Source organism: Pseudophryne corroboree, chromosome 3 (genome assembly GCF_028390025.1).
Source record: "Pseudophryne corroboree isolate aPseCor3 chromosome 3, aPseCor3.hap2, whole genome shotgun sequence".
Classification (NCBI taxonomy): Eukaryota; Metazoa; Chordata; class Amphibia; order Anura; family Myobatrachidae; genus Pseudophryne; species Pseudophryne corroboree.
In genome coordinates this window covers 434,155,521-434,171,875 of record NC_086446.1, presented here as the reverse complement: position 1 = coordinate 434,171,875, position 16,355 = coordinate 434,155,521, and the positions used below count along the sequence as shown (strand labels likewise).

Genomic DNA, 16,355 nt, shown 5'->3' with positions numbered 1-16,355 from the left:
CCCTATAGTAGTAGCGTCCTTATACGTAATGCCCCCCCCATAGTAGTAGCGTCCTTATACGTAATGCCCCCCTATAGTAGTAGCGTCCTTGTACGTAATGCCCCCCCTATAGTAGTAGCGTCCTTATACGTAATGCCCCCCCTATAGTAATAGCGTCCTTATACGCAATGCCCCCCCTATAGTAGTAGCGTCCTTATACGTAATGCCCCCCCTATAGTAGTAGCGTCCTTATACGTAATGCCCCCCCTATAGTAGTAGCGTCCTTATACGTAATGCCCCCCCTATAGTAGTAGCGTCCTTATACGTAATGCCCCCCCTATAGTAGTAGCGTCCTTATACGTAATGCCCCCCCTATAGTAGTAGCGTCCTTATACGTAATGCCCCCCTATAGTAGTAGCGTCCTTATACGTAATGCCCCCCTATAGTAGTAGCGTCCTTATACGTAATGCCCCCCCTATAGTAGTAGCGTCCTTATACGTAATGCCCCCCCTATAGTAGTAGCGTCCTTATACGTAATGCCCCCCCTATAGTAGTAGCGTCCTTATACGTAATGCCCCCCCTATAGTAGTAGCGTCCTTATACGTAATGCCCCCCCTATAGTAGTAGCGTCCTTATACGTAATGCCACCCCTATAGTAGTAGCGTCCGTATACGTAATGCCCCCCATATTAGTAGCGTCCTTATACGTAATGCCCCCCCTATAGTAGTAGCGTCCTTATACGTAATGCCCCCCCTATAGTAGTAGCGTCCTTGCATGTAATGGCCCCCCCAGCAGTGGCGTCCAAAAAGTGCGCACACACAGACATACCTCACACACACACAATTCACACATATATACAAACACACACCCCACCATATATACACACACACACACACACACACACCCCACTATATCACACACACACACACACACACACACACACACCCCCCCCCACTATATCACACACACACACACACACACACACACACCCCCCCCACTATATACACACACACACACCCCACTATATATATATACACACACACACACACACACACACACACACACACACACATTTCTCTCTCACCCTCCACTTACCAAGTCTGGCTGGCCGTCACTGCAATGCTGATTCCACCACTGTTCAGCTGTCTGGTCCCGTGTAGCTCCGCCCCTCTATTCCGTGTAGCTCCTCCCCCTCGTGACGCCGTAGCTTCACCCCCTTTTCGGGACCCGCACTGCACAGCACACAGCCCGCTGTCACAGGTGATTGGGGGGGGGGGGGGGGGGGGGGAGGACAGGCACAGCAGCCGGCAGCTGGTGGCCATCCTCACCTCCTATACTGTAAGGTAGGGTCTTGAACCTGACTGCTGCTGCTGGCACTGGGTATGGGGTAGCTCCCTGCAGCAGATGCAGTTGACTCCGCCCAGCTCTGTGACTCCGCCCAGCGTTACGGGCACAGAGTCACAGACTAAGGCAAATATATAGGAGATTTTTTTTTTTTTTTTTTTTTATTGAAACACTTTCTCTGCTGCAACAAATTCACAAACAGTTACTATTGTGCTGCAACAAATAAACACTGTAAACACTTATTTCCCTTAAAGGACACAGCTTAAGACTTTACACATTTGTCCTTTTTAATAACTTTTCTACGTGTGCAAATAAACAGTTGTGTTTTTTTTTTTGTTTTTTTTATGGGCCGGTTATCCCCACTCATGATTTAGCAAAACTGCGCCTGGTCTCTGCCACGTGGAATGCATCTGGTAGAGCATCCAACTTCTAACACTACTTAGTAAGAGTAATAAATGACTCTTTATACCATTTGTCTTAGATGGCTTCTTTACTCATCCCAAACGTACAACAGCACATTTGTATGCAAGATGGCTTCTGACGCTAGGGTCTGGTGGGGGCATAGCTAGTGTCAGGAAGCCATCTTATGTACAAATGTGCTGTTTACAGCATTTGTGATGAGTTAAGAAACCATCTGATTAAGTTAACCGGTTTTAAGAGTAATTAATTTAAGCAATAAATATATCTATTTATTTATTTATTACCAGTTACTATTTATATAGCACGTACACATTCTGCAGCGCTTTACAGAGAATAGTTATCCATTCATGTCAGTCCTTGCCCCCGTGGAAATTACAATCTGTATTCCCTACCACATGTACACGCACACACATTCACACTATGGTTCTTTTTCTTTTTGAGCCAGTAAACATACAATTATATTTTTTGGATTGTGGGAGGAAACTGGAGTATCTGGAGGAAACCCACGCAAGCATGGGGAGAATATACAAACTCCACACAGTTAGGGTCATGGTTGAAATCTAACCCATGACCTCAGTGCTGTGAGGCAGTAATGCTAACCATTGCACACTCGTGCTGTGTGCATATAATATTATTATTATTATTTATTATTATGTAATGTGCTAATGTTTTAGGTAGGTGTAAAAATGTCCAATGTCATTAAGAATTATCTTCAGCATAAAGAATAACAAGGAGTCATGGAAGTGATATGGCCCCCACAGAGCCCTGATATCAACATCATTGATTTTGTCTGGGATTACATAAAGAGACAGAATATGAGCAAGGCTACATCCACAGAAGATCTGTGGTTAGTTCTCCAAGACGTGTGGAACAACCTTCCTGCCCAGATCCTTCAAAAACTGTGCAAGTATACCTAGAAGAATTGATGCTGTTTTGAAGGCAAAGGGTGGTCATACCAAATATTGATATGATTTAGATTGCTCTTCTGTTCATTCACTTAGCATTTTGTTATTTTTATAAAAAAAATACACTATTAACACTTCTATTTTTTAAAGCATCCTTTCTTTGTAGTTTTTTTTCAACACTTGCCTAAAACGTTTGTACAGTACTGTGTAATATATATTTATAAAAAATGTAGAAACCTAGGGGGAACAGGAAGTGTAGTACTGTTTAAAAACAAATTAATGGTCTACCATGAGGCGGGCATCGAGATAAACAGTCAAGCAACAGCTTTCAACATAACCTGGGTCAAAAAACCCGGGTCGTACCATTCACACTGCAGCTTATCCAGGCTGTACCGGGTTCAATCCTGGTCGCGACTAGGGTCGAAGACCTGGGACATACAGCCCGGGTGGACCCTTTCACACCAATCCAGGAAGCAGGTTGCCCTGGCAATATCAGGGTCAGAGTCTCAGCGTGAAATGGGTATTAATGACAAATGTAGGCTCCAGAAAATTAAGTGCAAATAAATCAAGACAGTCTGCAGTAGTCCATATAAGGGTATACTTATTAATTATTGGGGCTTAGACCAGATTATTTTTCTTATCACCGCTGTTCGTGGTAATAAGAAATTATGATTTGCACAGAACTATTAAAAATAAGGGATAGCATTCGATATTTCTTCATGACTTTTTCTGTCGCTGTGCACACTACTGCACGTGCAATCTGCTGAATTCGGCTAAAAAGCAGCCCCTACAGAAAACTATGTAAGCTGCTCTTACTGTACAAGCGAAACCGGGAACTGCAGCAGATCTCAGATACCTACTCCGGTCCCCAGCTACATTTATTTGGTGGATATCTTGCAAATAATAATTGAGAAGTCACACAGCATTACAATACCCAGCATGAATAGCACCTATACACTAGTTTTATCTTTTCTAACATCTAGTCAATGATTTAAACTAGAATATAATATAGTCCCCAACATCAGATGTAAAGCGAAGCCTTATGGCAGGTCTGGCGGGCGGGTTAGAGTTAGGCCGTGCACACACCAGGATGACATCGGTGCGATATGTCTTTTCAGAGCAAATCAGAATGACATACCATACGGATCATGCAGTGTGGACCCGTAATTACGGGTTCCCATGGGTTGTTAACAATATCTTCGGGTTGGCCGTGCCGCTGGTAGAGTGACGTGAATGCACTAGTGTTATACATCAAAGCCACAGCGGGAAGCTGGAAGTCAGGAGCCGGATGTATTGTCCCGTAATGAGAAGCAAAGACCAAGGCAGAAGAAAGAGTCGGAGTTGTGCCACGAGACACTCACTCATGGTTGTTGCAGTTAATGACTGATACTAGATCTGCGAGCCGGTGTGTCCTGGATGACCTAACTTCACTGTGATAAGAATAATAAGATTTTAAACCTACCGGTAAATCTTTTTCTCGTAGTCCGTAGAGGATGCTGGGGACTCCGTAAGGACCATGGGGATAGACGGGCTCCGCAGGAGACATGGGCACTTTAAGAAAGACTTTAGATCTGGGTGTGCACTGGCTCCTCCCTCTATGCCCCTCCTCCAGACCTCAGTTTACTACTGTGCCCAGAGGAGATGGGTGCACTACAGGGAGCTCTCCTGAGCTTCCTGACAGAAAGTATATTTGTTAGGTTTTTTATTTTCAGGGAGCCTGCTGGCAACAGACTCCCTGCATCGTGGGACTGAGGGGAGAGAAGCAGACCTACTTCTGTGAGTTTCAAGGCTCTGCTTCTTAGGCTACTGGACACCGTTAGCTCCAGAGGGATCGGTACGCAGGTCTCACCCTCGCCGTCCGTCCCAGAGCCGCGCCGCCGTCCCCCTCGCAGAGCCGGAAGATAGAAGCCGGGTGAGTATGAGAAGAAAAGAAGACTTCAGAGGCGGCAGAAGACTTCATGATCTTCACTGAGGTAACGCACAGCAGTAAAGCTGTGCGCCATTGCTCCCATACACGGCAGTCACTGTAAGGGGGCGCAGGGGGTCGCCCTGGGCAGCATATAGACCTCTTTTTGGCACAAATAAATATATATACTGCTGGGCACTGTATGTATGTGTGTATATATATATGTATGTGTGTATATATATGTATGTGTGTGTATGTATGTGTATATATATATATATATATATATATATATATATATATATATATATATATATATATATATAGATATATATAGATATATATAGATACATACATACATACATACATGTGTATGTATGTGTATATATATATATATATATATATATATATATAATGAGCCCCGCCAAATTTTACTGTTTTAAGTGGGACAGAAGCCCGCCGCCGGGGCTTCTCCCTCAGCACTCACCAGCGCCATTTTCTCCACAGCACCGCTGAGAGGAAGCTCCCTGGACTCTCCCCTGCTTATACCACGGTAGAAAGAGGGTTTTAAAGAAGGGGGGGGGGGGGCACATAATTAGGCGCATATTGTATATATAAAACAGCGCTATCTGGGTAAACATAAAATTATTGTGTTTTTTTTTCCTGGGTCATATAGCGCTGGGGTGTGTGCTGGCATACTCTCTCTCTGTCTCTCCAAATGGCCTTGTGGGGGAACTGTCTTCAGATAAGAGGATTCCCTGAGTGTGTGGTGTGTCGGTACGCGTGTATCGACACATCTGAGGTAGAAGGCTTTCAGGAGGAGGTGAAAATGAATGTGGTGTCTCCGTCGACAACGCCGAAACCTGACTGGATGGATATGTGGAATGTTTTAAGTGCTAATGTAAAGTTATTGCACAAAAGATTAGACAAAGCTGAAGCTAGGGAACAGTCATGGAGTCAACCCATGCCTGTTTCTATGTCGCAGGGACCTTCGGGGTCTCAAAAGCGCCCACTATTCCAAATAGTTGACACAGATACCGACACGGATTCTGACTCCAGTGTCGACTACGATGATGCAAAGTTACAGCCAAAATTGGCTAAGTGTATTCGATATATGATTTATTGCAATAAAAGATGTTTTGCACATCACAGAGGAACCCCCTGTCCCTGACACGAGGGTACACATGTATAAGGGAAAGAAACCTGAGGTAACCTTTCCCCCCTCACATGAGTTGAATGAATTATGTGAAAAAGCTTGGGAATCTCCAGACAAAAAACTGCAGATTCCCAAAAGGATTCCTATGGCGTATCCTTTCCCGCCAACGGACAGGATACGGTGGGAATCCTGCCCTAGGGTGGACAAAGCATTGACACGCTTATCCAAGAAGGTAGCGCTGCCATCCCAGGATACGGCTACCCTCAGGGATCCTGCTGACCGCAAGCAGGAGGTTACCCTAAAGTCCATTTACACACATTCTGGTACCTTACTCAGACCGGCAATTGCGTCGGCCTGGGTTTGTAGTGCTGTAGCAGCATGGACAGATACCGTATCAGCGGAGATTGAGAACCTAGATAAGGATACCATTTTATTGACCCTAGGGCATATAAAAGATGCTGTCTTTTATATATGAGAGATGCTCAAAGAGACATTAGTCTACTGGGTTCTAGAATCAACGCTATGTCAATTTCTGCTAGGCGAATCCTATGGAGCCGGCAATGGACAGGTGATGCCGACTCAAAGAGGTATATGGAGGTTTTACCTTACAAGGGTGAGGAATTGTTTGGAGAAGGTCTCTCGGACCTGGTCTCCACAGCTACAGCTGGTAAATCTAATTTTTTGCCTTATATTCCCTCACAGCCTAAGAAAGCACCACATTATCAAATGCAGTCCTTTCGATCACAGAGAAACAAGAAAGTATGAGGTGCGTCCTTTCTTGCCAGAGGTAAGGGCAGAGGAAAAAAGCTGCACAACACAGCTAGTTCCCAGGAACAGAAGTCCTCCCCGGCCTCTACAAAATCCACCGCATGACGCTGGGGCTCCGCTAAGGGAGTCCGCCCCAGTGGGGGCACGTCTTCGAATTTTCATCCACATCTGGGTTCACTCACAGGTGGATCCCTGGACAATAGAAATTGTTTCTCAGGGTTACATGCTGGAATTCGAAGAGGTGCCTCCTCGCCGGTTTTTCAAATCCGTTCTACCATCTTCTCCCCAGGAAAGGGAGATAGTGTTAAATGCAATTCACAAATTGTATCTTCAACAGGTGGTGGTCAAGGTTCCCCTGCTTCAACAAGGAAGGGGATATTACTCGACCCTGTTTGTAGTCCCGAAACCGGATGGTTCGGTCAGACCCATATTAATTTTAAAATCCCTGAACCTATACTTGAAAAGGTTCAAGTTTAAGATGGAATCGCTAAGAGCGGTCATCGACAGCCTGGAAGGGGGGAATTTTATGGTATCTCTGGACATAAAGGATGCATACCTTCATGTTATCATTTATCCACCTCATCAGGCATACCTAAGATTTGCGGTACAGGATTGTCATTACCAAATTCAGACGTTGCCGTTTGGTCTCTCCACGGCCCCGAGAATTTTCACCAAGGTAATGGCGGAAATGATGGTGTTCCTGCAAAAGCAAGGTGTCACAATTATCCCGTACTTGGACGATCTCCTAATAAAAGCGAGATCAAGAGAGCAGTTGCTGAACAATGTATCCCTTTCACTGAAGGTGTTACAGCAACACGGCTGGATTCTCAATATCCCGATGTCGCAGTTGGTTCCTACGACTCGTCTGTCTTTCTTCGGCATGATTCTGGATACGGACCAGAAAAGAGTTTATCTTCCGATAGAAAAGACCCAGGAACTCATTGAAACCAAAACAGGTGTCCGTACATCACTGCACTCGAGTCCTGGGAAAGATGGTGGCATCATACGAGGCCATTCCCTTCGGCAGGTTCCATGCGAGGACCTTCCAATGGGACCTACTGGACAAGTGGTCCGGGTCTCATCTACAGATTCATCAGATGATCCGCCTGTCCCCCAGGGCCAGGGTATCTCTCATGTGGTGGCTGCAGAGTGCTCACCTACTAGAGGGCCGCAGGTTCGGCATTCAGGACTGGATCCTGGTGACCACGGACGCGAGCCTCCGAGGTTGGGAAGCAGTCACACAGGGAAGAAATTTCCAAGGTCTTTGGTCAAGTCAAGAGACTTGTCTTCACATCAACATCCTGGAACTGAGGGCCGTATACAACGCCCTACGTCAAGCGGAGACCTTACTTCGCGACCAACTGGTTCTGATCCAGTCAGACAACATCACCGCAGTAGCTCATGTAAACCACCAAGGCGGAACAAGGAGCAGAGTGGCGATGGCGGAAACCACCAGAATTTTTCGCTGGGCGGAGAATCATGTAAGCGCACTGTCAGCAGTTTTCATTCCGGGAGTGGACAACTGGGAAGCAGACTTCCTCAGCAGACACGACTTGCATCCAGCAGAGTGGGGACTTCATCAGGAAGTCTTCGCACAGATTACAAGTCGGTGGGGACTGCCCCAGATGGACATTATGGCGTCCCGCCTCAACAAAAAGCTACAGAGGTATTGCGCCAGGTCAAGAGACCCTCGGGCAATAGCTGTAGACGCCCTAGGGACACCGTGGGTGTTCCGGTCGGTTTATGTATTTCCTCCTCTTCCTCTCATACCCAAGGTGTTGAGAATAGTAAGAAAAAGAGGAGTGAGAACAATCCTCATTGTTCCAGATTGGCCACGAAGGACCTGGTATCTGGATCTGCAGGAAATGCTCACAGAAGATCCGTGGCCTCTTCCTCTAAGACAGGACCTGTTGCAACAGGAGCCCTGTCTGTTCCAAGACTTACCGCGGCTGCGTTTGACGGCATGGCGGTTGAACGCCGGATCCTAGCGGAAAAGAGTATTCTGGATGAGGTCATTCCTACGCTGATAAAGGCTAGGAAGGACGTGACATCTAAACATTATCACCGTATATGGCGAAAATGTTTTTTGGTGTGAGGCCAGGAATGCTCCTACGGAAGAATTCCATCTGGGCCGTTTCCTTCACTTCCTACAAACTGGAGTGAATTTAGGCCTAAAATTAGGCTCTATTAAGGTTCAGATTTCGGCCTTATCCATTTTCTTTCAAAAGGAATTGGCCTCTCTCCATGAAGTACAAGCTTTTGTGAAGGGAGTACTGCATATTCAGCCTCCTTTTGTACCTCCGGTGGCGCCTTGGGACCTTAACGTGGTGTTAAGTTTCCTTAAGTCACACTGGTTTGAACCACTTAAACCTGTGGAGTTGAAATATCTCACTTGGAATGTGGTCATGTTGTTGTTAGCCTTGGCTTCGACTAGGCGAGTGTCGGAATTAGCGGCTTTATCACATAAAAGCCCCTATGTGGTTTTCCATATGGATAGAGCGGCATTGCGGACCTGTCCTCAATTCCTGCCAAAAGTGGTCTCATCTTTTCATATGAACCAACCTATTGTGGTGCCTGTGGCTACGCGTGACTTGGAGGATTCCGAGACCCTTGATGTGGTCAGGGCTTTGAAAATTTACGTGGCCAGAATGGCTAGAGTCAGAAAAACAGAAGCACTGTTTGCCCTGTATGCAGCCAATAAGATTGGTGCCCCTGCTTCAAAGCAAACTATTGCTCGTTGGATCTGTAACACGATTCAGCAGGCACATTCTACGGCGGGATTGCCGTTACCTAAATCGGTCAAGGCCCATTCCACTAGGAAGGTGGGCTCTTCTTGGGCGGTTGCCTGAGGGGTCTCGGCACTACAGCTGTGCCGAGCTGCTACTTGGTCGGGTTCAAACACCTTTGCAAAGTTCTATAAGTTTGATACCCTGACTGAGGAGGACCTCCTGTTTGCTCAATCGGTGCTGCAGAGTCATCCGCACTCTCCCGCCCGTTTGGGAGCTTTGGTATAATCCCTATGGTCCTTACGGAGTCCCCAGCATCCTCTAGGACGTAAGCGAAAATAAGATTTTAAACCTACCGGTAAATCTTTTTCTCGTAGTCCGTAGAGGATGCTGGGCGCCCGTCCCAAGTGCGGACTACTTCTGCAAGACTTGTATATAGTTATTGCTTACATAAGGGTTATGTTATAGTTTTCATCGGTCTTGGACTGATGCTATGTTGTTTTCATACTGTTAACTGGGTAGTATATCACAAGTTATACGGTGTGATTGGTGTGGCTGGTATGAATCTTGCCCTTGGATTAACAAAAATCCTTTCCTCGTACTGTCCGTCTCCTCTGGGCACAGTTTCTCTAACTGAGGTCTGGAGGAGGGGCATAGAGGGAGGAGCCAGTGCACACCCATACTAAAAGTTCTTTAGAGTGCCCATATCTCCTGCGGAGCCCGTCTATACCCCATGGTCCTTACGGAGTCCCCAGCATCCTCTACGGACTACGAGAAAAAGATTTACCGGTAGGTTTAAAATCTTATTATTCTTATCACAGTGAAGTTAGGTCATCCAGGACACACCGGCTCGCAGATCTAGTATCAGTCATTAACTGCAACAACCATGAGGGAGTGTCTCGTGGCACAACTCCGACTCTTTCTTCTGCCTTGGTCTTTGCTTCTCATTACGGGACAATACATCCGGCTCCTGACTTCCAGCTTTCCGCTGTGGCTTTGATGTATAACACTAGTGCATTCACGTCACTCTACCAGCGGCACTGCCAACCCGAAGATATTGTTAAAAACCCATGGGAACCCGTAATTACGGGTCCACACTGCATGATCCGTATGGTATGTCATTCTGATTTGCTCTGAAAAGACATATCGCACCGATGTCATCCTGGTGTGTGCACGGCCTAACTCAATCCCGCCCGCCAGACCTGCGATAAGGCTTCGCTTTACATCTGATGTTGGGGACTATATTATATTCTAGTTTAAATCATTGACTAGATGTTAGAAAAGATAAAACTAGTGTATAGGTGCTATTCATGCTGGGTATTGTAATGCTGTGTGACTTCTCAATTATTATTTGCAAGATATCCACCAAATGAATGTAGCTGGGGACCGGAGTAGGTATCTGAGATCTGCTGCAGTTCCCGGTTTCGCTTGTACAGTAAGAGCAGCTTACATAGTTTTCTGTAGGGGCTGCTTTTTAGACTAATTCAGCAGATTGCACGTGCAGTAGTGTGCACAGCGCCGGAAAAAGTCATGAAGAAATATCGAATGCTATCCCTTATTTTTAATAGTTCTGTGCAAATCATAATTTCTTATTACCACGAACAGCGGTGATAAGAAAAATAATCTGGTCTAAGCCCCAATAATTAAGTATACCCTTATATGAACTACTGCAGACTGTCTTGATTTATTTGCACTTAATTTTCTGGAGCCTACATTTGTCATTAATACCCATTTCACGCTGAGACTCTGACCCAGATATTGCCAGGGCAACCTGCTTCCTGGATTGGTGTGAAAGGGTCCACCCGGGCTGTATGTCCCAGGTGTCAAAGTAAAAAATATTACATAAAGAGAACATACAAACTACACACATTTAAGTCGCTATACTTGCAAATATGCGCAGCGAGCACAGCAATATATGGTAACACACGCATTTACACGGACATGCCACAGAGATGGATTCGACACTTATTTCATACAGTACATAATTATAATAATATCAAGCGCCAGACATCATGGTGATTTAAAATCACCTAATGAATTAATGTCATGAATGTGTATTATTTGAACGGAACCAGATACACCTGTCATGTTTACTTTTAAAACAAGCAGATTGGTGTGTATATTAATTTGATACTTGTTATAAAGTTGTAGGACATTGCAGCGGATAATTATGATTGAATGGATAAAAGCTAAAATCACTTTGTTAGAACAATGAATGATACAATGGACAGAGAACTCAGGTCAGCCCCTTTGGCAGTCTTCAGGGCTGAACCTGATCAGCATATACAAAGAGAATAGTGACTCAATCATGAAGGAGAGAGACCCCTCTTCCAGGAACTAGTCACACACGAAGGTAGTTCCTTTCTCTGGTGGGCTCAGACTTGCTTGCTTTTTGGACTCAGACAGGGATGGAGGTCTTGCATGATTTTAGAGAGGAAAGCGAGAAAGAGAGAGTCATATGGAGGGACAAACTTATATGAGAAAGACCTAGTAATTGTATCGCTGGCATTTAACTAACTATATGTAACTGTGTTTTAACTATGTTCTAACGGTTTACTGTGTGAGTTGTATTCATGAAACTATAGGTATATACTGTACTTTGTAATATATATTGAATCCATATCCTTTTAACAACAAATATATACATCAATGAGCTTTGGAACTCAGATAATGTGTGGGTGTATTGTTTTCTCTTATGGGATACAGTGTTTTGCGATGTACAGCACACTTTTATCGTATATGGTAGTAAGTGGTGCAGGCATTTACAATATATATTAGAGCGGGCATTTTAAATATTTGTGAGAAATCAATTTGGCATTCATACAGGTCTTCTACCCTAGTCGCGACCAGGATTGAACCTGGTACAGCCTGGATAAGCTGCAGTGTGAATGGTACGACCCGGGTTTTTTGACCCAGGTTATGTTGAAAGCTGTTGCTTGACTGTTTATCTCGATGCCCGCCTCATGGTAGACACAGGTGCGGCATGGTGCAGTGTGAATGCCGTGACACTGGTTGAAACCGCGTTTAATAACCCGGGTTAGAACCGGGATCTTTGTTTGAAAGGTGACATTTGTATATTATTTATATAAGTATAGTTTACATTATAGCTTTATTTTCACTGACAAGTCCATTATTAAGCTTTTTGTGTGCGTGTGGCGTCTCTAGGTCTGGATGGGTGAGACAGTATCCTGGTATTCCATGTATGTATGATGTAGTCACTTTCCGCTGCTGACTTTCCATTAAACCTCCGTAAACCATCCCACAATCCTTTCTGTTTAATGCCTTTTCTTAGCCTAGTCAACATGTAAAAACTATTTAATAATTTTTTGCCCCTTCTTTGTTTAGTATGTGGCTGCTGGAAAAGGCTTGAACAGCTGGGGCAAGACTGAAATAACGGCTATCTGCTGCTGTATAGCAAGCCCTCTTGTGACCAGCTGGATGAACCCTAGCAAGTTTGACCTGCAGGTATTTTTTATTTTTTTTCCCCAGGCTTCCTTTTCCTCTCAACAGCAATTTCATATTGATTACATTGCAGGACATCTGCTCGCCCTGAACCTGCTGTGTATGACATGTGGTCTGCCTGTTAAGACAGCAAGTTTAGTTTCATAATCTGTTGTCTTGTCTTGCTCTCTGAATCCTTAGGGCAGAAAGTTACGTTTTATATTTGTGTTATAATTATTAACAGCGATATTAGTTTTTTTTCTTTGTGAAATAAATATGATGGGTTTATGCAAAAGTCTCCTGACTGTGGTATTTGAGGCAGCTCACATAGAGAACAGTGGTAAGCACACAGGAAATGTAGTAAGAGTTGGTGGTTACAGAACAGGTGTTGGTTTTTTTTTTTTTGTCTGAGCAGGTCAGCCGCTTAGCTCTCGCTACCACTCTTTGGTTTCCTCTTCATTTTCCTTTCTTCCATCTTCTGCTGGAGACTTTCATGCTGACTGCTTGGTATTGGCCATAGTTTCATATACTGTGTCCGGGACCCTATTATGATCTTACCAGCAAAGTTTTTTTTTTGTGTACTCATCACCTAGAAACAGTTGAGGCGGTCGCCTGCGTCACTGCTGTCACAGGTTCCTAGAGAATTGTGTCTGCATGGCTTCATTCTCTTGAGTATTGGTACAATGTGTGTGTGTGTGTGTGTGTGTGTGTGTCTTGTGTGTTTTTTTTTTTTTTTTTTTTTTTTTAAATCCTATTGTGAATGTTTGCTCAATGCATATCTTCTAGCTTCAGCAATTGCACAATAACGTGTACACCTTGTTAAAGTACAATGTAAGGCTTATTTTTTTTTTGCTTTTATACTTTTATGAAAGTACACCTGCCAGACAGTTTTGTGTATCAGCTATAATTCGGAGAATACAGCAGGTTAGTTTACCAGAAACCAGTGGCATTGCTGCGGCTAAGCCAGTATTCGTGGAAGTGTTCAGTATACGCTGGTTCCCTGTGATTTTGGTAGGCCGCATTCTCATGAAGATAGGTTAGCCTTACAAAATATCTGCTGACTGTGTTTTTACTGAATTGAGAGCTGCCATATAATTTTGCCTGCCAAGGTAAAATTAAATATCCTTCCGCTGGGCAAATCACAGTATCATGAGGTATAACTGCTTAGGTTTAGAAAACAAATGTATTTCTCTATCGTCCTAGTGGATGCTGGGGTTCCTGAAAGGACCATGGGGAATAGCGGCTCCGCAGGAGACAGGGCACAAAAGTAAAGCTTTCCGATCAGGTGGTGTGCACTGGCTCCTCCCCCTATGACCCTCCTCCAAGCCAGTTAGATTTTTGTGCCCGGCCGAGAAGGGTGCAATCTAGGTGGCTCTCCTAAAGAGCTGCTTAGAAAAGTTTAGCTTAGGTTTTTTATTTTACAGTGAGTCCTGCTGGCAACAGGATCACTGCAACGAGGGACTTAGGGGAGAAGAAGTGAACTCACCTGCGTGCAGGATGGATTGGCTTCTTGGCTACTGGACATCAGCTCCAGAGGGACGATCACAGGTACAGCCTGGATGGTCACCGGAGCCTTGCCGCCGGCCCCCTTGCAGATGCTGAAATAAGAAGAGGTCCAGAATCGGCGGCAGAAGACTCCTCAGTCTTCTAAAGGTAGCGCACAGCACTGCAGCTGTGCGCCATTTTCCTCTCAGCACACTTCACACGGCAGTCACTGAGGGTGCAGGGCGCTGGGAGGGGGGCGCCCTGGGAGGCAAATGAAAACCTATTTTGGCTAAAAATACCTCACATATAGCCTCCGGAGGCTATATGGAGATATTTAACCCCTGCCAGAATCCGTTAAGAGCGGGAGACGAGGCCGCCGAAAAAGGGGCGGGGCCTATCTCCTCAGCACACAGCGCCATTTTCCCTCACAGAAAGGCTGGAGGGAAGGCTCCCAGGCTCTCCCCTGCACTGCACTACAGAAACAGGGTTAAAACAGAGAGGGGGGGCACTAATTTGGCGTTAGAAATATATAAAAAAGATGCTATAAGGGAAAACACTTATATAAGGTTATCCCTATATAATTATAGCGTTTTTGGTGTGTGCTGGCAAACTCTCCCTCTGTCTCTCCAAAGGGCTAGTGGGTCCTGTCCTCTATCAGAGCATTCCCTGTGTGTGTGCTGTGTGTCGGTACGTGTGTGTCGACATGTAGGAGGACGATGTTGGTGAGGAGGCGGAGCAATTGCCTGTAATGGTGATGTCACTCTCTAGGGAGTCGACACCGGAATGGATGGCTTATTTAGGGAATTACGTGATAATGTCAACACGCTGCAAGGTCGGTTGACGACATGAGACGGCCGACAAACTATTAGTACCGGTCCAGACGTCTCAAAAACACCGTCAGGGGTTTTAAAACGCCCGTTTACTTTAGTCGGTCGACACAGACACAGACAGGGACACTGAATCCAGTGTCGACGGTGAATAAACAAACGTATTCCTTATTAGGGCCACACGTTAAAGGCAATGAAGGAGGTGTTACATATTTCTGATACTACAAGTACCACAAAAGAGGGTATTATGTGGGATGTGAAAAAACTACAGTAGTTTTTCCTGAATCAGATAAATTAAATAAAGTGTGTGATGATGCGTGGGTTCCCCCCGATAGAAAATTATGGGCGGTATACCCTTTCCCGCCAGAAGTTAGGGCGCGTTGGGAAACACCCCTTAGGGTGGATAAAGCGCTCACACGCTTATCAAAACAAGTGGCGGTACCGTCTATAGATAGGGCCGTCCTCAAGGACCAGCTGACAGGAGGCTGGAAAATATCATAAAAAGTATATACACACATACTGGTGTTATACTGCGACCAGCGATCGCCTCAGCCTGGATGTGCAGAGCTGGGGTGGCTTGGTCGGATTCCCTGACTAAAAATATTGATACCCTTGACAGGGACAGTATTTTATTGACTATAGAGCATTTAAAGGATGCACTTCTATATATGCGAGATGCACAGAGGGATATTTGCACTCTGGCATCAAGAGTAAATGCGATGTCCATATCTGCCAGAAGATGTTATGGACACGACAGTGGTCAGGTGATGCAGATTCCAAACGGCAAAAAGGTGTATTGCCGTATAAAGGAAGAGGAGTTTTTTGGGGTCGGTCCATCGGACCTGGTGGCCACGGCAACTGCTGGAAAATCCACCGTTTTTACCCTAAGTCACATCTCTGCAGAAAAAGACACCGTCTTTTCAACCTCAGTCTTTTCGTCCCTATAAGATCATATCTGCCCAGGGATAGAGGAAAGGGAAAAAGACTGCAGCAGGCAGCCCATTCCCAGGAACAGAAGCGCTCCACCGCTTCTGACAAGTTCTCAGCATGGCGCTGAGACCGTACAGGACCCCTGGATCCTACAAGTAGTATCCCAGGGGTACAGATTGGAATGTAGAGACGTTTCCTCTTCGCAGGCTCCTGAAGTCTGCTTTACCAAGGTCTCCCTCCGACAAGGAGGCAGTATGGGAAAAAAATTCACAAGCTGTATTCCCAGCAGGTGATAATTAAATTACCCCTCCTACTACAAGGAAAAGGGGTATTATTCCACACTATATTGTGGTACTGAAGCCAGAAGGCTAGGTGAGACTTATTCTAAAAAAAAAAAAAAAAAAAAAGGTTCAAATCAAGATGGAGTCACTCAGAGCAGTGATAACGAACCAGGAAGAAGGGGACTATATA

General features: G+C 45.2%; 1 protein-coding gene across 1 annotated transcript in view; it reads left to right on the top strand.

The window, feature by feature from the left end:
• Window positions 1-16,355, top strand: part of RHBDF2 (rhomboid 5 homolog 2) — a 230,949-nt gene that overhangs the window by 31,755 nt on the left and 182,839 nt on the right. Inside the window, exon 2 of the mRNA XM_063960416.1 lies at window positions 12,547-12,666. The gene's annotated coding sequence lies outside the window, so the exon portion shown is untranslated. The remainder of the gene's footprint in view (window positions 1-12,546; window positions 12,667-16,355) is intronic.